This window comes from Phodopus roborovskii, unplaced genomic scaffold (genome assembly GCF_943737965.1).
Source record: "Phodopus roborovskii unplaced genomic scaffold, PHOROB, whole genome shotgun sequence".
Lineage (NCBI taxonomy): Eukaryota > Metazoa > Chordata > Mammalia > Rodentia > Cricetidae > Phodopus > Phodopus roborovskii.
In genome coordinates this window covers 22,942,030-22,966,615 of record NW_026126470.1, presented here as the reverse complement: position 1 = coordinate 22,966,615, position 24,586 = coordinate 22,942,030, and positions in this window count along the sequence as shown.

Below are 24,586 nucleotides of genomic sequence, written 5' to 3'. Positions count from 1 at the left end.
ACTGAGGAGGGAAGACCCACCCTAAATGTACTGAACCTCATTCTCCAAGCTAAAAGTGGAAAAGGTAGCTAAGCACAAGTATTCATCTTCCTCTGCTTCCTGACTGCAGACATAATGTGACTGGCTTCTTCCTGGTCTTGCCATCAAGGCTTTTCTTTGTGGTGAACTGTACCATGGAACTATGAGCCCAATTGGATTCTTTCTCCCTCATTTTCTTTTGTTAGTATTGTTCTGTTGTTCGGTATATGTAATCAGAACAACAGGAAAAGTGATTATGCCTTTAATTAAAATTACTGTCTATGAGACATAGCTGGAGATCCAGAGTCCCATGGCAACTACTCAGTCTGCCTCATTCTCGTGCTCTTCATCATGATTGACAAATAAGATGGGAACTTTGTTTGGGGGAGTCTATTATGTTTTTTAGATGATGTCCATCACAGTTCACAATGATGACGTAAATAATGTGAAACTACTAGGCAACCCTGTGCAGGGTGGCCTGGTCTCTACTTAAAGATTAAATGGAAGACTATAGCAGAATCTGCTAAATGTGGACATAGAAAAATAGTCTACAAAAAAAAAAATGTTAAATCTGGGGCTGTAGAAATGGCTCAGCTGTTAAAGGATGGGCTCACAACCAGAAATGTTAAATTTGCTCAGATTTCTGATGTCACCTACTGTCTTCAAACACATCTAATTACCTCTCTTCTAAACACTTATGTATGCCTAGTCAAACCATCCAATTTCACAAATTCTGGGAAACCACGATGCTGCTTATTAACTTTACAAGACTGCCTGGCTTCATCATGACAGGGATTCATCTGCCAAGGTCAACAAGCCCTACCTTTTGCTTTCCTATTGACTTGAAGATATTCTTTCACATACCAATTAAAATCCTTATAACTTCTCAGTTACTAAGATTAGAGACCGGGCCTGGTTATGCTTCAAAAACATTTTATAGCATTACTGTGTATCACTTTCATCATGGCAGGGTTCCTTCTTAAATTTCATGTCTCAGAACGAGACCTACATGTGTATTGATGTGGTGACTGATCTTCATTATCTACTAGAAAGAATGTTGAGTCATCAATGAACAAATATCAGGGCACATCTGTGAGGCATTTCTCAAAAGGTTTAACTGAGGTAGGAAGACAAACCCTGAGTGTGTGTGGCACCATCCCATGGGCTAGAATAGATGCTAAGATCATGGGATTTCCATCAAGGATGTTGAAAACATAGAGTTAAACAGACCTAAGACAGAGGCTAGGTTCTTCAGATATCTGGAAGGGTTGGCTTAACTAAGAAAGTTGAATACTAGATAATCCCACTGAGAGCTCCAGATGCTAATCATGGATTTTGTGCTTGTCCTGCTGACTTGAATTATCCAGTCTTTCCTCACATGCCCACGTCCCTCACCTTTAGAATGGAAATGTTTAAATCATACCATTGTATTTTAGAAGTATGTAACTTATATGTTTATTTGAGACAGACTCAGTAAAGAAATTACATGAGATTTCAGTAAAAAGTGTGATGTTATGCTTTTGAACAGTGTTTGGACTGCCAAAAACTGTGGGGACTTTCAGAGATGTACTAAGTGTATTTTGCACTGTGAGATGGGCATGAGACTTTAAGGACAACTGATGGAATAGAGTGACTTAAAGGTGATGTGTTTGGGTATTGACAGAAGATGGGCTTGTTATGGTTAACCTTCATTGTCAACTTGGTGGCATAAAATTATCTAGGAGACATACCTCTGGTCATGTTCATAATAGCATTTCCAGTGAAGTTTAACTGATAGGGGACGACCCACTCTGAATGTAGGCAGTACCATTCCACATGCTGGGTTCCCAGAGAGACAGAGAAAGAAAACAAGAGGAAGCAGCATTCTTCTTTTGGCTTCCTGGCTACATTCTTTGTGAATAGCCATCTTACTCTGCTGCTGCTGTGCTTTCCTTGTCCTGATTGGATATACGCACCCTCAAACTGTGAACACAGACAAATCTTTCCTGAAATTGCTTTTCTTAAGTCTTTACCACAGCAACAAGAAAAGTAACTAATACAAACACATTTGATTTCACACCTGTGATTGTCTACCACTTCATTCTATTTTATATTATAGTCAACCATTAGGTATTTCTTACAGTAAGACAATGAACCTCAAAATATGTGGCGGATCTTAATCATATTCATATTCCATAATCTTGCCAGGGAGAAAACATTTAGACTTAGTTTAATAAGAAATATTTGTATGAAAATAAAATGTCACAACTTATTTAGTTTGTATGGATGTTTACGAAAAAAAATGGCTATTGATCTCTACCTCTAAGAAAGAAAATATAGACTGGGCATAGTAGCTCATGCTTGAAACATCAGTACTTGTATGGCTGAGGTGGGAGCAGGGGTCATAAGTTCAAGGCCAGGATGAGCTACAGAGGGAGGCATGGTCTTAAGTAACAACAAAAGAAAATAAAACAGAAACCAAGAACAAAAATACAACTAAGTCATGTTTAAGGAAGTCATGTTGAGGAAGTTTAAACCCAAGATCAAAATGTTAGTTTATCTGTGAGGTTTCATTCAACACCCCCTTCCTATAAAATCAGAATTTAGTCCTTCATGTAGACTATTTTCATTCATAGCCACAGCCTGGGAGAAGTAAGAACTGAAACAATGTAGAACCTATAGTGACTTATAAGAAACCTGCTCTTTAACCTGCGGGAATAATAACAGAAATGAGGCTATGCTATCCAGTCTCACTAGTGGTCAAGGCATGATTGTAAATCCACTGAGAGCATTGATTCAGTTATTATCAATGCTAAGAAACCTTGATATTGAAATGAAAAATAAATATTTTGAAGATGTATCAAAATCACCTCATGGGTAATGAACTTGTAGGTACTAAAACAAAAACAAAGACAAGAAAACAGGTATATGTTGGAAAAGCAAATCTTTAAGAGTCTGAAACCAGTTGAGAGAGCAGTTCTGTTCTATGGGGTTTGGAAAAAGAGCTTGGTAAAATATTGTGATATGTTAAAATCTACACCTTTCAAAATATGCTTGTCATAAAGACCTTCTCATAGTTCCCAAAGTATATTTAAATTGCAATATTTTAGAGTTTAAAATGAATGTGGGTGATTTTCACAAAAACTGGCTTATTCAATTGACATGTATTAATTTGAAGCTAAGAAATCTTTATTCATATCCGTATTATAAAAGAGCAGATGTGTTTTATAAATGTAATCTAAGGAGGGAATGATTTAAAAAATTATATTCTCCTGTAAAACATGACTGTAGATCATAACACACAATATTCTCAGGAAGAATCTGGATATATTTTATACAAAAATAATCATGACCAATCCACAGAACATTTCTAGATGAAATTGTTCATATCATAGAAAAGGGTCATTTATGGCCACAAGGAAAATACAGGCAATAGATAATCCCACACCAGCAAATCTCAAAGGGAAACACACACACACTACTAACAAAAAAAAAAAAAAAAAAAAAAAAATAGCAGGAATTAACAATCACTGGTCATTGTCCATTTCTTTTAGATTTCCCAACTTTGTGAAGTACATTATGTGGACCTTATTTCACAAAACAAGATTTTGTAGGCAACAGTCATGAAGATTTGGAATACACAGTCAAAGAAAAAAACCAACAAACAAACAAACAAAAAAAAAAAACTATTCTTCAGACTAAAGAGGTTTGAGGTAAAAATGTACCTATTCTAAAAGATGCACCTAAGTCCATGTACATATTGGGCTAACTTGTGAGAGACACATACATTTTTTTTTTCCTTTTCTTTCATGTGTCTGTATGTGTGGTATGCACATTGTATATATGCATGTTTAGGAGGGTGTAGGCACACATTCATGTGCACATAAGTTGCTCTAATTTGCTTCCTGTTACTGTGATAATCGCCATGACCAAAAGCAACTTAGGGGAGGAAGGGTTTATTTTAGTTTATATTCCCAGTCACTACTTTACTTGTGCTCAGTCATCGTTCCTGTACAGCCCAGGTTCACCTGCCTAGGGAATGTACCACCAATGGTGGGCTAGGCCCTCCTGCAACCATTATCAGTCAAGACTATCTCTCAGGAATGTGGTTACAGGCTAATCTGATTGGGGGAATTCAATTAAGGTTCCCTCTTCCAGGGTGACTCTAGATTATATCATGTTAAAAATAAACACTAGGACACACGTTAAGGACAGAGCTTCACATCTATTAAGAATTCCTCAATCGCTCTCTACTTCACTAATTGATGAAGGGTCCCTCAATTGAACCCAGAGCTGTCCCATAAGGCTCATCAACTTCTTCGGAGATTGCTTGAATGACAATCAGGCTGCTACATCCACCCTGCATTGATACCAGTGCTGGGACTTCAAACTGCAATCCTCACACGTGTAAAGCCTCTAAGATTTTAATCTTTCAATATCCTTGTATAGTTTACAGTTAGGGTGGTTCAGAGTAATTAAATCCCTAAAATATATGCAAAGATCTGTAAAAATGGTTTATTATGGGAAATAGCCCACACGATTACAGGAGCAGAGAGATCCCTCCCAGGGTCTCTCATTACATGCTGGAGAACAGGGGAGCTGGTGTTATGTATCATAAAGTCCTGGTCTGAGGACCTGAAAACAAGGGCCACTAACAAAGCAATTCCAAATGTGCAGCCTCTAGGATGGCTCTGCCTTCCCTGGGTTGCATTATGCCCACCCACACCCAGTGAATGTAGACCTGCTTTACTGGATCTACCTATTTAAATGCTAATATCTTCTAGAAACACCCTCACAGACACAAACGATCAGAGATGTTTTACAAGCTATCTGTGCATCGCTTAACCCAGTCAGGCTGGTACCGAAAATTAACCATCATAGTCTGATGAGCAAAGCCAGGCATGATGGCTCAAGCCTATAATCTAGGTACTTGGGATGCTGAGGTCACAAGCTGTCTTGGGCTACATAAAGAGACACTGTACATAGAGGGGGAGGTGGGCCACCACCTCCAGGATTGCTCCCTCTCCCACATCTCTTTTCAGAATGAATTATGAAGACACTGGAAATTTCGCAAAAAAAAAAAAAAAAAAAAAAAAAAAAATGAAGAAAAAGAAAAAGAAAAGAAAGTGTTCCCTTTGGCTTCCGATGTGGCTGCTGCAGTCTGCGCCGCTTTTGAATGGCTATTGTTGCTTTACTGTTTCCTTAGAGTCAAATCTTTCCAATAGTCATTTTGTTGGACACCTCCCCTCATGGTGACGGTTGATACTGTCAACTTGGCAGCGGCTGGTTTCATGGGGGAGACCAAACTCTGAGCATGACCGAACACACATATAGATTAGATTGCCTGAGATGGGAAGATCCACCCTAGGTGTTGACAGCCCTGTTCCATGGGCTCCACGGTAGAATACAAAGAAGAAAGTGAAGTGAGCTCCAGGACTGAGCTCTCTGTTCCTCCTGATCACGTATGCCATGTGATCTATTGCCCAACGCTCCTGACAGACCGGACCACAAGAATCCCTTTCCCTAAGTCGCTGTTCTTGGGTAATATTATCACAGCATGAGAACTACCTAATACACACTCAGTACATTTTCTTCTCCTCTGGCAAAATTTCCCAAAGCTAGAGACTTCAGGAAAAAAAAAGGAGGCCGGCCGTGGGGCAGCTTAATGACAGCCTGGAAAGGAGTCCACTGATGGCCCCCTCCTGATCCTGCCTCACACTGCATTACAGAAAGGAATTCGCATTTAGTCTCTCAAAAATGGAGCTGGAAATGGGGTTAAGGAAAAAGTGGTGGGGTGTTTGGTTTTCACCCTTCAGTCTCCCCCATTAATATGCTTTTCAAAATGGAAATACAGGGGAACATCAGTTGTATGTTCATCATTAGTAAATGGCCCTAATTTATAACAATGGTGGCACTCATATTCCAACTGTGGTGCCAATTAAGAACATTATATTTGGTACTTATGGACTATACTGTATTATTCCCATGCATTGCTATCTTATTTGATTCTCATAATAGTCTACATAGAAACTAAGACAGATGCTTTTATTTCTGCTTTTAATTCGGCAGTTTAACTTCTCAAGCTTTTAATAGGATGAAATTAGAAACTAGAGCTAAAGTCCCTGAAATATTTATTCAAGAGTCATTATTATTTGAAAAAAAAATAGCCAATGAGTCCTAGTTTATCATCTCAAGAGAAAACAATAGGCGGTTTAATAAGTTGTGAATGCAGTGCATTTTACAAAGGCACGTTTGTCTTTTTAAAATTTAGCACCTTTAGCTAAATAAGGAATTCGAGATTTATCTTTACAAAATGAGACAATATCAACAATCAAGCCCACATGAAAGATTCCGTCATATGTGACCATGGACATTTTTTAACATATATAAGGGATTTCAGGAAAGAAGCGCTAAGACATTGATTGCATTGAGGCAGCTGTCTGTGCTAACAGCAGAATTGGAGTTTAAAGGAAAAAGGTCAGAAGCACTGTATAAGGGGATGAGGGGACAGTGAAGAGAATGAAAGATTGCATACATCTGGGTCTTTGCTAACCTCCTGGATTTAAAGAGAATCCAGCTCTGAATTCAACAAGGTCCAAAAAGGGTGAAATTGAAAAGTTTATAAGTTCAACGTGCACTGAATACCAGAAAATACAATTTGGCTGTTTAAGGATATTATCCTTATCATATAGAAAAATCAGCAAGATGTTCCATATCTGTGGTAGTTGTTGCATGGTGTTATCGGTGAATCAGCCTCCTTCCATTAGCAACTCTGCGAGGGTTAATATGTGAGCATTGCCCTCAAGGCCACAAAAGGGTAGTTCATCAGTTTACACTCTGTCATGAGGCTACTTTGAGCACCACGTGGAAACCGGTGATTTAAACGCTGCTCTTTGAGGCATCTGTGGGGCAGAACAGTATGAGGGAAGCTGCTGTTGAGTGTACCTGCCACATTGTGTTAGGCTCAAGATCTTTCTGGAAGAGGATAAATCTGAAACAAATCCCCAAGATAGGTCTAGAAAAGGTGAGAGAATAGGACATGGAAATCCACCACAAAAAAAAAAAAAAAAATTGTTCAGGGTGAATTTTGTTTTTCTCCATGACAATGTAAAATTTTATCAACTATAGTGGACCCAAGTAATAGTCAAAGTCAGGAAAACTAATTCATACACCTAAGTGTATATTAGGTGCTTGAGAAATGTTTATTAGAAGCACTATTGCTGCTTCTGCAAAAGTCAATTGCTTATTTAAGTCAAGCATCTCATTGTGCAGAGTTGCTCATGTTTGAAGCAAATTATGACTTTGCTAACAGACTGAAGAGATAAAGCTTGATAGTATCCCCAGCTCACTCCCTGTAGAATTAAGCCTGAAACCTGTCCTACAGGAGCCATTATCTTTAGCATTTGACAGATAAAAGATAAACATATTATCTGCCTGCTTTACTCCTTGATGGAACATTTCTAGAAAATACCCGTCCACAAACCCTCCATTTTCTGCACAGATGTTACCTTATTTTTAATAGCCTTTAGAAAGAAGGAAACTGTCGTAATATATCATGTATTAAGTGGAGGCTTTTGTGATGAGCTGGACAAAAACTGTTGTTTCTGTGACAGATACCTCACCTGAATGACCCTCACTTGAGCCGCAGAAAATGAACTAGGCAACATGGCGTATGAGAAAGAAATGTGCCCTTTTTTGCTTTTTTTTAGAGAAAATGGAAATTAAAGTTCTGACTTGAGTAATAATATACCAAGATGAAAGATTTTTTTCTAAAATAAATAAATAAGCTGTGATAACATATGATTTAGTTCTCAAAAAAATCATCAGTGGCTATATAATGTTTTTCTTCTTAAAGGCATTATTGTCCTTTAAGAAAGATTTTTTAAATATAAGGGAATACATGATGATTTGATTTAATAAATTTGCATTTGTGGATATCAACTTTATAGCTTAAATTTTCCTAGGTGCAGGGGATGGGGGGGAATGTGACATTCCTAGAACAATTCTGTGCAGGAAGAGGGGCCCCCTCCAACACTATTCCAACTCACCAATCTTACAGTCAGGATGGTAGGGGACAGGCAATTAATAGAAGGATAGAATCAACCATTAATTAGAGCATGTCTCCAAGGAAGAAGAGCTTTGGGGCCATGCAGTTAAGATCCAGCCTGGACCTTCGTCATCTAGCCAAGTGCTGAATACTAATGGCAATGTCTTTGAAGGCTTGGCATTATTATAATAACAATGTGGGCAACAGTACATACTTGGTAGAAAATCTGGCATGCCACAAGAAGAGCCTTCCCTCCAGGGTGTTTTTAGATTAGCTGGAAACCATCATCTCAGCTTGTTCTCCCTTTCCAAAGAAGTTCTCGGGGAAAACTCCCTCTCTAAATGGCAGCTGTGATTTCTGCCACCTTCCTACTGGGAATTCTCAATGTTCTTGTTTGTATTTTGCAGGAGTTTTCAACTTCCATGGGGAGGAAGTGTTGTGAAATTACTATTATTATCTAACTCCTGTTTTCATCAGGACGAATTTTTCTGTAAGTGTTATTCATAGTTTCTGTAAAAGCCAAGCACAGAATGTTACCTTGGAGTGTTAATGAACCCTTTAAAAAAAGTCACCCAGAATTGCTTCTGCAGTGAAGGAGAAGCAAAACAAAACGAAAGGCCATCTAGAAGGACAGAGTGAACATACTCGTCAATTTTTGAACCCTTTAAATATCTCTCAAGATGTTCTTAAAACATAAATTATTGACTTAATTCATTTCTGTAAGAATGAGTTCATCCATAGCCAGTCCATCTCTATTGTATCATCTTGTGCAGTAGGCATGAATAACTGGCCTCCAAAGAAAACCCAGATGATGACACAGAAGTTTACTGTCGGCTGCAATCCACTTCCTTATCCATTTTCCCATAGATGTGGATGTGTTTCATTACAATATTTATAATTTACCGTCATGATTATGTTCTATTTGGTGTTTGTTCTCTTAATTTCAACCCATGAACTACCTTAAACTCAAATCTGTGTCAGAGAACCTAACAGCATTCATAGTAAAAATAAATATAGTTCATGTTCATTTATTCATTGAATCAAGTCTATCCAAAGATCAGTGCAATTATCTAACATAGGTCAGTTCTAGATTACATTTTAAAACACCTCATTTGACAGACAAAAGTCAATGTTAAGATGAAAAGGTGTGTCAGGTAGAAAGCGGGGCAGTAATGCACTTCATTGAACACGACCAAAAACCCTGAGACTGGCAGGGTCCAAAGTTTCCTTCCCCACTGAAACACATTCCATCCTAGACCACAGGTGTTAGGAAATGATTACTGGATTAAGGTTTTGTCATAGCTGGTTTATCTTCATCCTCCAATGCCTACCACCATATCTGACTCAAGGCAGGTGCTCAATATACACTGAAATATAACTTCTACAGTAATTGGTGAATCCTGGGACTGTGTGAAGATAGTAAACTCATCTGATTAACATGGCTGCAGTTTCTACATTTTATTGTTTAAAACAAAAAGGTAAATTCTCTGCTCCTCAGGAAGCACTGCAAATTCATTCCAGTTTCTACTCAATTCTTACCTCCCACAAGGGTTCTTCCAAAACCACACTTCAAACAAGTACCTTCCCCTCTCTCTTTCCTTTCTCTCCACTGAGCTTACTTGGGTTACTCATCTAATAATACCCTTTCTTTTTTACTAGAGTGTGAGCATGCTGTATGAAAGACCATCTTCTTCCTGTTTGGCTGTTGTATCCAATACTCACAACAACATTGCTTAAACTGACTACTACCAACTGGCAACACAGAGATCAGCTCAAGTAAGACCACAGAGATAATGGTAGTTAATCTTCTGTTCCTACAGATATTATATGGTAAACAAGGAGACCAAGCGGATCTGGCTTTACAGATAGGATGTAAAAACCTATTACCCAAGCAATGCCAAATGAGTTGTTTAAGTTATACAAGATCAATGCAACTATAATGATCACTTAACACTATGACTAACATGCTATTAACCATGTGGATGATGGTAATATAAATTTGACCTGCCAAATATTTAGATTCTGGAGTTGAAAGTCAATATATCAACTCTGTTGCAGAGCTCTCTGTCAGATTCTGGTGGCTACTGGCAACCCTAATGTCCCTTGGAATGTCACAGTGTCATTCCAGTGTCTCTCTCCATCATTACATGACTGTCTTCCCTGTGTCTATATTTTTGTCTCCCTCTATAGTGGTTTTAATCATTGATACTAGGGCTCACCATGCCTCTGTATGGCTTTATCTTTATTATTACACCATGAAGATCCTACTCTGAAATAAGGTTACATTTTTTAATAGCAAAGATCAATTTTTACAGACCACTTCCACGGTTAGACTGGTTATTTCTTTCATCACCACCAGCTTCATTCTGCTTCTTACAAAGTGAAATAGGTTTTCTAAAACCAGGTTATATTGCCATGTTGTCCATCCCTATGTACACCCCCCCCCCCGGAAGAGTAAAAAACAACATGTATGTAGAGAAAAGGATGTTAGTTTCAAATCATGCCTTTATAATATTACAGCATTAATTTTTCAAGAAGTTGCTCTTGTTTCCTTTCTCCCACTTCGAAGAACCCGGATATTTGTGTATTTCATACTTGAGTGACAATGGCAAACAATGTTTTCTTGTACACTTATGCTATAATGAAGGCAAAGAGTGTCAAAAAGTAACAGGAGTGTCTTAGTTACTTTTCTGCTCTAGTGATAAAATACCATAACCAAGGCAATTTAGAAGAAAATTTCTTTGAGTTCAAGACAGAGAGTCCATAATGGTGGAGAAGACACAGTGGTGGATGGTTGGAACAAAGACCTGAGAGATCATGGTCTAACCACAAACATGAAGCAGGGAGCAGAGGGTGGACTGCAAGTTGGGCAAGGTTATAGCTGTCAAAGCCCACTCACAGTGACATTCTTCCTCCAGCAAGATCTAGCTCTTGGTAGTTCCACAGCCTCGCTAAATAATGGCACCAATCAAGAGCCAAGGGTTTAAATGTGTGAGCCTGCAGAGGACATTTATTATTCAACACACCTCAGAGGGTGTGGTCAAGCTCCCACACGTGGCACTCTGGTCTTCTAATGTAGGTATATTAGCAAGATGTCTGATATAAAGGAAGGAATATTATTTGTACTGCTAAATTATCTTGGCATTTTGAGTGTTCTTCCCGCATAGCCTTTCCTTGCTTCTATGTAAATAAGTGTTGTCATGGTAACTGGCATACTAGGAGACTCTCCATACAGGTCCCTTTCTCTCCCTATCTCTGCATCCTACCTTTCCTCACTCATACTTGCTAAATAGACAAAAGGTTCTGCTCTATCTCATTACCAATTAACAGAAGTGAGAAATAGAGAAGTATAACAAGTGAAGCCATATGGTGAGTAAACAAATTCCAGACCATGGGAATATCTCCACATCGGATAATAATATTTCTGCAAGGAAATAAAAGAAAAGTGTATCCTGAAATTTAAATAAAATACTAGGCATTTAGAATGCAAGTCAAATAAACTGAATGTAAACACTGGCAAAATATTTGATATGAAGGGAGAAATATTAGCATTCTTGTGGTGACAGTTTTGTGATATTTTATTTTATACGAATGGACTTTGAAAGCCCATCCCACATAGAGGGATATTCCCTCAGCCTGGACATGTGAGGGAGGGTCTGTGCCCTGCTCCAAATGATATGACAGACTTTGAAGACTCCCCATGGAAGGCCTCATCCTCCCTGGGGAGCAGAAAGGGGATGGGCTGAAGTTTGGTGGGGATGATAAGGGAAGGTGGGAGGGTGAGGGAACTGGGTTTGACATGTAAAACAACCTTGTTTCAAATTTAAATAAAAAGCAAAATAAAAGAGTTTTAAGCTGAGATACAATGAGATGACAATGTCTAAGAATCACCCCCAAATAAACTAAACATGAGAATGTACGCAGATATTGAAGCAAGGAAAGCCATGGCCCTGTATTAATGAATGACAAAGTCAGATAATGAGCACCTGAGTTTATTTTTTTTCTTTTTCAGCTTTGTCCTTCTATTCTTTTCCCCCAAACATATATGCAACAAAATTCTCATTAAAATTATTAAGCTTTGATTCAGCTATGTTCCACTATCGTGGCATAAACTGAAAACTAAACTTCCATTTAGAATAACTGTCTAGGGTTCTTTATCAAATTATCAAATTATCAAATTATCAAAGTAACAAATTATTTTAGATCTTGAACAGTGTACTACAGTATTATTTCAATAGTCTATTGTCTGTTTAAATAAATGTCCCTCTCCTAGTTATTCATTCTATGAATATTCTTCATGATTTAATATACCTAGGGATAGTTCTAGGTGCCAAGGATAAAGTACATAGTCCCTGTCCTGAACAAACAAACTATAGGGTGAAATGATACGAAACAAACAGATTATAATTGGATTCATGATAAGTGTTGTGAAGTGAAAAGTACCAGAGGTAACCAAAATGTACAAGACCATCTAATATCCTCTCTGAGCTGGTGATAGACACCCAAGAGTTCTCAGACCAAAACATTCCTTAGTATTACCTTCAGTAGGAGTAGAAAACCATAACAGAGTTTTGAATATGTACCACATCATGGCCCATTCTTCACAATCATAAGCAACTCAAGTTTAGCAGTAGGAGTCTGAAGTTGAGTACATGGTCTCCTTTTGATGCAGAAAGCCTAGACTCAGGGATTAGTTTTACCCCTTATCCTGAGCATTGATACCCTCCATGACCACAACTACAATACAGTGAGGCAAAAGTTTCTCTCTGAGAATTATTTAGGAATAAATGGTATGACCCACAGAAAGTGTTTTGAAAAATGGGATCCATTTTAACACAAGAAAATACATGAACTTGAACCACCAAAGGAAATTCCAAGAGTTTGATTAATGATGAAAGGAAAACCACATTTCCTCCCCATTAACTATAGTTCTTTTGAAAATCAATAATTGACTTGTGGAAGTCCATAAAACTATAACCAATCTTTCAAAATAAAAGTAATAAAGTTTTGAACAGATGATTAATGTGAAATATTGCCAGGTTGAAAGGCTAATAACACTTGTGAAGAATCTTCCTTCTGTTCACAAGCTATGTACATTGATTACTAACAAGAGCATCAATGTATCTGAAGCACATTATAGCATCAAAGGATCCAGTCTCAGCATCACCTTCCTAACTTCACAGGCAGCTTTGGCCCAGCCAATTGTTATGAATACTACATATTTGCTACATTCCAGGTTAAACCTGTGCAATGCAGCTCCCACTTAAATATCTCAAGTTGTATTATTCAGATATATTCTGGTTTTCATAAAGGCTCTAATTTTTATTCATTAATACTATAAAGGGGGGCACTTGTAGAACTTTCCTCAACAATTTTAGCTTCTGCAAACTTCATGACAAGATAAAGTATTAAAGCACTTACCTGGCATGCGTGAGGACATAAGTGCAATTTGCAGTGCTGTAAAAAAAAAAAAAAAAAAAGAAAAAAGAAAAAATGAGAAATTGACAAACATTAGATTGTCTTAATAACAGCTACTTTTACTTTTAGAAGTCTATTTCCTTTCTTGCTGTATAACAGCCTTTAGTGTTATTCAATTTCCATATTCACTCTAAAGTTGAACAGCAATGAGTAACTGCTTTGTCACTGAAGCCTGCCATGCAGCACTAAGACATCACCAAATCCCAGCACAGGCTCCTTAGAGAGGAGAACATACTGCCCCATGAGAAGGCGGTTGACTTGAAGGCTCTGGTTGCAATTGATGCTGTGACCCTTTAACTGATAATGAGACTCTTCATGTATCTTCCATAAAATGAAGGAAACGAACTGGATTGGAGGTCACAAAGTTGGCATCTCTGGACAGAGAGGTTTACTGCAACCCAAATCTATATTTTATGCAGTTTGCAAAATGCTAATGAGAAAGGACATTTGCTTTCCAGTATATGGCAGACCCTAGCCTTCCCTTCAGTGTTTTATGGTTTATTATTAGACTTTGTTTTACAGCTGTTGTAGATATTTTAATAGAAAAATTTATCAGAATCCTCATATGTCCCACATTTTACATTAATGTGGTAAATGTATTATTATTAAGTTGCTCTTTCTCTGTGTCAAACCTAATGTACACTTTCTGTTTCAGATTTCCATCCATGTTCCCACAATGCATTTATTCATCACCTTAGACTTCTCTAAATTATGACAGTTTCTCAAACTTTCCCTTGTTTTTGATGGCCTTAACAATTCTGAATGCTGGTGGAGTATTTTATAGGATGCTCATCTTTCAGAATGTGATGTTTTTTTCTTATAAATACACTGGCAGTGCAAGCTCTGGAAAGATCGCTCACAAAGATAAAATGCCAATAATATCAGACCCAAGGTACATACTCTGCACACAATTTATGATTGTGGATATGCTCTCCATCACCTGGCTCAGATACTATGTCATTCTTTTACAGGGGAAACCTAACTTTTTCTTCAACCCTGACTATTTTAGAAAGAAGCCAACATGTGAAACTCATATTTAAGGGTTATGAACACTCCCACTCCCCAATAGTACAGTATTTGCATAAATAATTTGAAAACACTCTTCATGGCATTGTGGTTTCTTTGCTATGACTTAGTAATTTATTCAATGACTCGTCTATATATATGTAGACCCATTTATATTTATTTTATATTTTGGCATATAATTCAATACCACTTGATTTTATTGCTCAAATTGTCCTAGTTTTTGCTATTTAGAATTCCTTTTAGTTACCCCATCTTCCACTGGTATTGGTATAGCCCAACAATGCAGAATTTGTTTTGCCTGTTTGTTTATCACTTTTTTTTCCAGGATGGGAAGATGCTATGGCTTTATATTTTATATTTCTGGTTCCATCTCCAGAAGGAGCCATTTCTTCCTAAGTCCTTGTTCCTATCACTGATGTATGGTGTGAGGAACTAAAATCTACATGGTTGGAGGCTTGTTGATACTAAAGGGTTAGTTCTTTTAGAACCATCAGCCATCCAAACTTCCTCTTCCTCTTACCCCTATTCAGATTACATATTTGGTTGTTGCTCTAACCATTAAAGATGTTGAATTTTCCTCAAGATCTTGATTATCTCTGCCCATCTTCCTAAGTAAAATAGCCTTGTTGGAATTTAATTTGTCACAGAGGGAGGTCTGATTATGGTACATTGAAATGTAAGATATTACGGTGGAAACTGTCCCTCCAATCTTTGTATGGGCTCTCTCCATTAACACATACCTCCCTGGTTTATTTTCTTGCAGAAGATTGAATATTGCTATGGTTTGTTTTGTTTTAAATGTCAACTTGCCACAAATTAGAAACCTGAAAATAGGGTCTCAATCAAGGAATTGTCTAGATCAGATTGGCCCATGGGCATTTCTGTGGAGGAATGGTCTGTATTGTAGGATTTGATGTGGGAAAATCCAGTGCACTGAGGAGGCATCATTTCATAGGCTGGGCTCCGAATTGTTCAAGAATGGAAGGAGAAATGCTAGGTTTAGAAGGAGGGCAAAGCGAGTTTAAGTTCTCTTTGCCAAGTTAACAATATCAACTTGAATATAGTTCTAGGTCCTTGTTCAGAAGTTTGTAAAAAACAACTTGGAAAGAATTTTCCCAAAACCTTGACTTTTTAAAGCTTTCTGGAAATCTTAAACCTGTGATTATGTGACTATAGAGGAACAAAGGCTTAAAGGAAGATGGAAAGACTCACTTTTTTGTAATTGTGTCTTATTCTCTGGCTCTGCATTTCATCTACAAACATAGTAGGCAGCACACTGGACTCAATATCATCTGTACCTGTAACTTCCAGGTACAGGTACTGTCTGTACCTCAATAATTCTCTGCCCTACTTGTCCCCAGCTCAAGATGCGCTAAGCCCAAGGTGAAATCTCACTGCTCTAATTTTAGCCACATGACTTTTGTATGTGTGGTATAGCCAGTCTACCATGGTGCTATAAAACAAGGCCCCTTTTAACAAATCAGCCCATTCAAGATGTCCAAACACTATGCCTGGCAAGAGGTCTTTTCCTTTTAACTGCAAGTTGAGGCTATATACATCTAAGACTGCTGCTAGTCATTGCTGGAAAGAATGAAAGCAAAATAGAAAGAAGAAGGGACTATAGCAATTGTGCTCAGGCTAGTCTTGTCCTATCTTCATTGACCTATCTCATTTATGGTGAATTCTGTCATTGTCCATAATTAACTGTTTCCTTTCTATGAGACAACCATTGTCCTTCCTGTGGCTGCACTTGGTGTGCCTGTCGCCCTGTGGAAGGAGATACTTCCCTCATCCATTGGCATTGTGTGATTTGATTTAGCTGATATAATGTGGGAAAAATAAATGTGTACATCCAAGAAGAAACTATATACCCACCATTTGCTTCTGTGATTACATTTTCCATATATCCTTCAAGACCAAGACTTCTTCAGCTAGGTCCCACATGTAGCCCTCTCTGTGCATTTCTCTCTGTGGGTCTCTCCCTATATCCCTCCCTCAATTTCTCCTCCTTCCCTTCCTTTCTTCCCCCTCTTCTAGAATATTCTTCTACTGGGTTTCTAACCCTGTAACTGGAAGTATTCTAGTTATCTGATGACTAATATATGTCCTTTATTCCATTGCTAAAACAACAGTTGAGCAACACATTTGAAAGCAAATTATCAAGGTCAACATGTGTGAAAAACTGTACATTTCATTAGCCCATCCCAGAGGTGGCAAATTCAATGTGCAATAAAAAAAATATTACATTTAGCATTAAACAAATGTTCAGAAACACTGAAAAAGTTTTCACAGTTAACATTGACTTGTTTCTGATAAGACCCATTCCTACCTGTAGCTAAGGTTCTGTTTTTAACCTCTTATTGTTATAATTTTAAAAAAGCACCTAGAGAGTAAGACATCATGAGACAGGGTTCAAGCAGAGGGGTTTTTTATTAGGGAAAGGGATCATAAGAAGGAGAAGGGAGAGACTAGCCTCCAGGGACAGCAGAAGCAGGAGAGAGGAAAGAAGAGCAGAGAGGGGTGGGGGTGGGTGGGAGGTGGGTAGGGCCCTTTTAAAAGGAACATAGTGAATGTGCACAGGTGGTGCTCTTAGTGGCTGCAGCTGAGGGCGTATCCTGTCAGAACCCCAAGGACAGGCCAGTTCAGATATCACTGAACACAATAACCATAGTTTCAATTTCCTTTAAAAACACTTTGGTTTTCATCACAAATATTTTGTACTATGGATTAATAAGTCTTAATTAGCTCTTAAGAAATGTTAAATTTATTTTGAATATGCCATACTGTTTGTTTGACCCTAAAATTGAAACAATTGCATGTTTCTCATACATCTGTAGGTAGGTAGTGAAATAATGAAAAGTATTTCCCAGGCAGTGTGTTCCAAATTATTTATACATACCCACATCTGGTTCTCCTCTCCTCCCTGCAGACTCAAGGAGACCATTCTTCCTAGTGAGATTTCAGGTCATCTCTGAGCTCATGAGTGGTTTTAGCTGACGCCATTTTAAGCAACAACCTTGGGACCTCACCCTGAAAGTGCTGGAGATACCTTGGTGATTGTAGCTGCAAGGGAGGCCATTGGCATCTGTTGTGTAGCACATGGCGATGCTGATATTTTCCTTGCAGTTCATAGTATTGCAGTTTGCATCTTAAACTGTCTACCCTGGATTCACATTTGTACACTCGGTCTACAGATTGGCATTCCTTTGGAGGCTGGAAGCTTGAGGGGGGCAAGGCATGGATGGCAAAAATAAACCACAAGGGTTAGACCTTTGAAAAATACACTTATCTTATTCCTGGTCCTAGTCTGCTTTCTCCACTCGATCGCTGACCTACACCATGAGAATTGCCTCTGTCTCACACTCCTGCCGCCATGGATGGAGACACTCCCCTCTGCCACTTCTCTCTCGAAACACCGGGCTGGAATCTCTTTAAAAACAAGCAGCAGTGACACATTTCTCCTGCCCCAAGTTCTTTCTATCGGGTATATTGGTCACAGTGATACAAAAGTGACTAGAATATGCAGGAAAGGCCTGACTATAAAAGAAGATATAGCTATCTTAATGCCCAAAGTACCAGTGTCAAAATCCCTTATGCGAGGCAATAAAATGTCAGTGGAAATAATGGTCAGTTTTAGGCTGGCATTTTCAAGTCTTACCATCTCACTCAGAAGCTGCTGAAGAACTGTCTGTTGAAATGAAAGGACTGGAGGGAGGGAGTGACTTGAATGAGTGAATAATCTCACAGAGAGATGTCTGGAGACTTTCTCCATCCTCTACACAGTGTGTAATATGATTTGAATATGAAACACACCCACCCCCAACATGCTCCTGTTTTGAAGGCTTGACTCCTGGGAGGTGGCACTATTTTTGAAGGTGACAGGGATTGGAAGAGGTGGTACCTAGCTGGAATCAGGTCACTGGGGAGCACACTTTTGAAGGCTGGACCTTGTGTTCAGCCCCTCCTCTTTCTGCACTTCTGCTTCTTAGCCACCCAGAAGTGATGGCCTTGCCCTACCTCAGCCTACAACCATGACATTCTGTTTCATCATAGCCCAAAAACAACCGAGCCAGTCAACCATGGAGTGGGACCTTCAACACCATGAGCCAAAACAAAACTTTCCTAACTGTAAGTAAATTCTCAGTTATTTACCATGGCAATGAAAAACTGGCAAAATACAATGTAAATCTGTTTTTATCTTTAACCACGTTGACTTAGCTAGATTTTAGGGCAAATTTGTCACTACCATGTGACCTATCCTTATCAATACTGGTAATACTGGTAGCTTGATAAACCTTAACAAAAAAAAAAAAAAAAAAAATATATATATATATATATATATATATATATATATTCTACATTTAAAAATACCAGCTCTAACTGGGTGGTAATGGTGTATGCCTTTAATCCCAGCACTCACAGGGGAGAGGCATGAGGGGATCTCTGTGAGTTTGTAGCCATCCTGTAAGTCCCAGGATAGCTAGGGATGCACAAAGAAATCCTGCCTTGATAAAAAACAATTCCTATCATATGTACAGCATCTAGTAGCTTTCAAATATAACATGTCTCGGGCAAATAATCTTTTAATTTTCTAGTCATTAGCATAAGCCAAAGATAGGGGTGGCATTATATGTTTTAAAGAACATATTTTTGAAACCAGTTGACAATATACTCAACAGTCTCCAGAATATAGAACATAATTTCATGTGTGTGGGAAGAAGTGGTCACCCAGGTTGTGAAAGTGAAACCAAGAAGCTGTGGTTTCCAGAGTGTGAGGAATGTTTTTGTCCAGAAGTCATAAAAATATGAAATGAGAGGCTGGAACATGATTTTTCCTTCCTCAACGCCGCAGTTACAATCTGCAGTTCCCAGCAGCCCAGCTGCAGTGAGAAATGAGTGCTCATAACACAATGGACGACCGCTTAGGAAGGAATCCAATAAAATCCATGCAGAAGCCAAGAATAAAATCTGAGGAAAATGTCTTTACTTAATCACCCTAATCCCTCCCTCTGTGCACCAAAGATGGGCTCACATTTAAAGCTCCTCTCACTGTAGGTGCTCAGATGAACCATGAAAAAGGAAATGATGCTTACACCTCCAAGGCTTTCATTTGAAGGCAATAGTTTGTTACTTTCTACTACTTTCCACTTGTTTCTGTCTCAGTTAGAGTCAGGAAAAATAATTGCAAAAGCTTTCAAAATATGCTTGAACGTCTTTAATTATCGTGTCTCTGTAAGATGTAAAGTTGCTTGAAAACAAAACAAAAAACAAACAAACAAAAAAAAACACAAAAAATGAATCTAATTGTGGCGACTTCAGATACAGGAAACTAACAAGTTCCAAAATGATGACATCAGAAGGAACTGCACATTTCACTTAAGCTTATCCTAGTGGAGACATTTAGATACCGAGGAACCAATTAAAACCAGGATTCAAATATCTCACTTTTAAGAGCCTGAAGATAATTCTATGATGAACTCCCATTTTCATGGCCAGAAACTGTTCCGATAAACAAAATCCTTTCCAAATCTTGCTGCCCTCCTGGTACTCTTCACCTCGCCAGCTGTGGCACCATGGAAATGACTGCATATTGTTTGGGGAGGAACTCTCCACTGGTAAGGCAAGGGATCTAACTCTGACACCAAAGAACTGTATGCTTTGTAGACAATTACACTAATATCATTGAGTATCAGATCATATTCACATCCCAGGAGAGTGCAGAGAGTAAGTCTGCACTAAAGGGGATAATTCGCTGTTCTACAGAAGGAACTCACAAATCAATCTACTTTGAGTCACATAGAGAAATCAACCTAGTGCATACTAAAGGAGCCACAACCAAGGGGATGGGTCTGTAGAGAGCACATGGACAGACTAGTTCATGGAGATGCCCAGAGGGAAAGAACAGTCAGATACCTGCTTGACTAAGGGCAACAATATGAACCACAGGAAAACGTCAGAGCCAAATTGGGTGAGTTCCACTACAAGATGCAAGAGTGCTTAACAGAGCAGCATAAACTAGTCTACAATCTGGGTTGCCTCAACAGGGAAAACAGGTTGCCCAGGGGCTCAGATCAACAAGACTGGGTCTACAATGCTTATTAATTTTCTACCTCCTAATAGAACAAAAACTCCTATCTTCCTTCACACTGTGGACAGAGCTGGTGTCAAGTCCAGGAGTAGAGGATGTTTGTTACTATGCACTTCAGCTACAAGAGAAATTGTAAAAGTTCACTGAGATTAGCTCCTTGAAAACTTCTGTCTTGTGTTCTTGGAAGTCAAATTCAGGTCTTATGTGTGCTAGGTATGTTCTCTACCTTTGATCTACACTACCAAATCTTATTTTATATTTCAAAATACTCCTCTACTTTCTTGAAAATACTAAAGTTATCTTAAACCCAATTACTATTCAATATGTACAAAATCCAGTACTAGATAAATTTGAAGCTGTATTTGAACTTAACATTGACAAAAAAATAAAAAAAAAATAGAAATTGTAGAATTAAAATAAAAAGAAAATCCTGAGTTGGCTACATCGCTAGAGCTAACAACTAAAATCAATAGGTTGGAAATTAGTTTGTTGGAAGCTTAAAATAATTTATTACTGCATGAAACATGTTATATTGCATGACCTTTAATTTTGACTGCACTGAAATTGTATCCACTGCCACCTTCAAAAACGAGACTGTGAAGCTGGAGAATGCATATTATTCATCCTCATACCTCCCCAGGTTACCTAACTCGAAGTAGGTACTCTTGATTAATGGTCTCAAAGGCAATACTTTAAAGCCTGGGTTACGCTATGGTTGGAAGGCATTAGCTTTATGATCTCAACTTTGACAACAGGTTACCTGTAATGAAAATTATTGTTCTGCATGCACAACTATTTCATCAATGAAGCCAAGTCAACAAGTAGAAAAGACCTTGGGTAGCATGAATGCTGTTTTAACTTTGTTTATAGGAAGAAAACCTCTCTCTCTCTCTCTCTCTCTCTCTCTCTCTCTCTCTCTCTCTGTGTGTGTGTGTGTGTGTGTGTGTGTGTGTGTTTTAATTTAAATTTGCAACAAGCTTGTTTTACATGTCAATCCCACACACTCCCCTCCTCCCCTGACCTCCTCCCAACCCCCATCCCATCCCCTTTCTGCTCCCCAGGGAGGGTAAGGCCTTCCATGGTGGAATCTTCAAAGTCTGTCATATCATATGGAGCAGGGTCGAGGCCCTCCTCCCTGCGTCTAGGCTGAGAGAGTATCCATCTATGTGAAAAGGGCTCCCAAAGTCCACTCTTATACTACGGATAAATACTGTTCCATTACCAGAGGCCCCATAGACTGCCCAGTCCTCCCAACTAACACCACATTCAGGGAATCTAGGTTGGTCCTATGCTGGTTTCCCAGCTGTCAGATTGAAGTGCATGAGCTCCCCATTGTTCAGGTCAGCAGTTTCTGTGGGTTTCTCCAGCCTGGTCTTGACCGCTTTGCTCATCACTCCTCCCTGTCTGCATTTGGATTCCACGAGTTTGGCTCAGTATTTAGCTATGGCTGTCTGCTTCTGCTTCCATCAGCTACTGGATGAAGGCTCTAGGATGGCATATGAGGTAGTCATCAATCTCATTATTAGAGAAGGGCATTTAAGGTAGCCTCTCCACTATTGCTTAGATTGTTAGTTGGGGTCATCCTTGTAGATCTCTGGACATTTTCATAGTTCCAGATTTTTCTTTATACTTGTAATAGTTCCCTTATTATGGTATCTCTTTTCCTGCTCTCCTCTATTCTTTCCCTGACTCAATTTTCCTGCTCCCTCATGACTTCCTCCCCTCCTCTTCTCCCCTTCTCTAGAAAGAAAATTTCTAAGGAAGATATACTACCAGTTGTCTTCAAACACAATTATCAAACCTTAACAAGGGGTTTTCATTCTCAGTGAAAGAAAACAACGTATAAGCTATGGGCAATAGTGGCCTTTTAAACAAAACACATGTCTTCTCTCAATAATTATAAACTCCTTCTCTCTTTGTGTGTATGTGTGTTCATATGTCTGTGTCAGATTTTGTTTTTGTTGTTTTGATTTTTTGTGTTTGTTTTTTTGTTTTGGGTCTTTTTGGGGGTTTTGTTTTTTGTTGTTGTTTTTGTTCTTTGACATTTCAATTTAATATAGCAAAAACTGGTCTCGAATTAATATTGGTCTAGATTACAAATATGCACTACCACATACTCCAAAACAGCTGTAATTGCCACTGAGAGCTAGTGGGGATTTTGATGGTGATAGTGGTGGATTTTTCAGGTTTTCCTGTTAGTTTGATGATGTGTTTGTTTTGGTTTAGGTCCTACCTTGTCTTCTGATGAGAGTCTTTTCTTCTCTTTCATGTCCCAGGCATGTGTTGTGAACCTTGGGGAAAGCTATGCCCTCGTGGTGAAGGCAGAGGGCCTTCAGATACCCACCCAATTCTTGATCCATGCCACAACTAAAGACCATCCTTCTCTTTCCATGATTCATACTTCATGCCATCTAATGCCAGTGTGCTACTTTTCATTGTCTAATTACAGTGATTTCCAATAAGTATGTTCTTAAATGTCAAATGTATCAGCAACCAGCTGATCTATTATCTAATCTTGTTAAAGGCCAATTTAAAGAAGTGTTCTTGATAAGACGACATAATTATCTTAATTTCACAAGCTAGTTGTACAACAAAACTCACCGACGAAGTTCTTAGAACTAAAAGGAGGTAACAGGCCATTGAGAACATACTGTTTTTCTGAAAGTGCTTAGTGGTTCATAAAGTTCTTTTTTTTTTTTTTTTTTTTTTTTAATGCCTCCTCTTCTCCTTCAATGCCTTTGATTGAAATTCTAAAAATACATACTCTTGAAATACAGGAAGCAAAATTCAAAGTAGATTGTATTAATCTGTCACTAAGCTTTAAACAGTCCGTCTTTCGTCTCATGCAATATAAGCCTCACGTGCCTTGTATTTTCATTCCTTGGGCTTTTTTCAGATTGATGGTCTTTGTGTTGTCCCTGCAAGCACATGGGAAAGTTTGTGTGTGTAAGAGTTAAAGCTATAACACACAGGGGTTGCTTTCCTCGGCTGAATATGTCTTTAATATACTTCAAAGTGAATCTGTAAAAAATGAAAAAAGACTTCATTAAGAGTTGTTCCCATTATGACTTCTGAAATCTCTTGATGGCCTGATACAGCTTTACAACTTGCACTAAATATAAATGAGGAACAAATAAAAATAAATATTACACATCAGGAGTGCTCATAAAAGCACTGAGTAATTGTTCTGCCCTCTAACCAAACCCAAGGAAGTGTCACCTAAAGTCCTATTTTTATTGCTCTATACATTGTGTAAAACCTCATGACTGTCCCAAAAATAAGGCCATATGTTTAAGCCAGCATTGAGCAATTTTCTTTTCCCTCTATTAAACACACACACATACACACATATGCACACACACTCAGAAGGAAAGTCTTAGTTTTATCTTTTAAGTAATAATTTTTTAATTGGGAAGATAAAAATTTTTAATATCAAAGCCAAATTATTTGTGTCTTAGGGAATTATAATTCCACAATGTACAATACTAAATATTCTGAATACATTCTTTGAAACAGTGGGTGGGTCTCTTGGCTCCAGAGCATAAATACAAGCCACACTATTTCTATCAAGCATAGAACAGTTAATTTTCATAATTACTTGTAATAATTTTACTCTCATAACATAATATGTTAAGAAATTTCAGCATGAGCAATTGCAAAGAAATCTATGAAACTTTAATGGAAACACAGAGAGCTAATAAAGTTTAGACAACATAGCACTGAACTGGATATATGGTCAACCTTGACATCCAAGGGACCACGAGTCAGCTAATGATGACTGAAACCAGACATCCAGGAAACTTGGAACAGTCAGAGATGTCATCTGTCATTTAACTGTTTCTGACAAAATGCCGCTTTGGGTGCTTTTGTGCATATGGCCTTGAGGTCAGAGTGCCTTTACCAGTCTGTCTTGGTGTGTCTGCCTGTAGGTTTGTGTGCCTGTTTCTGTG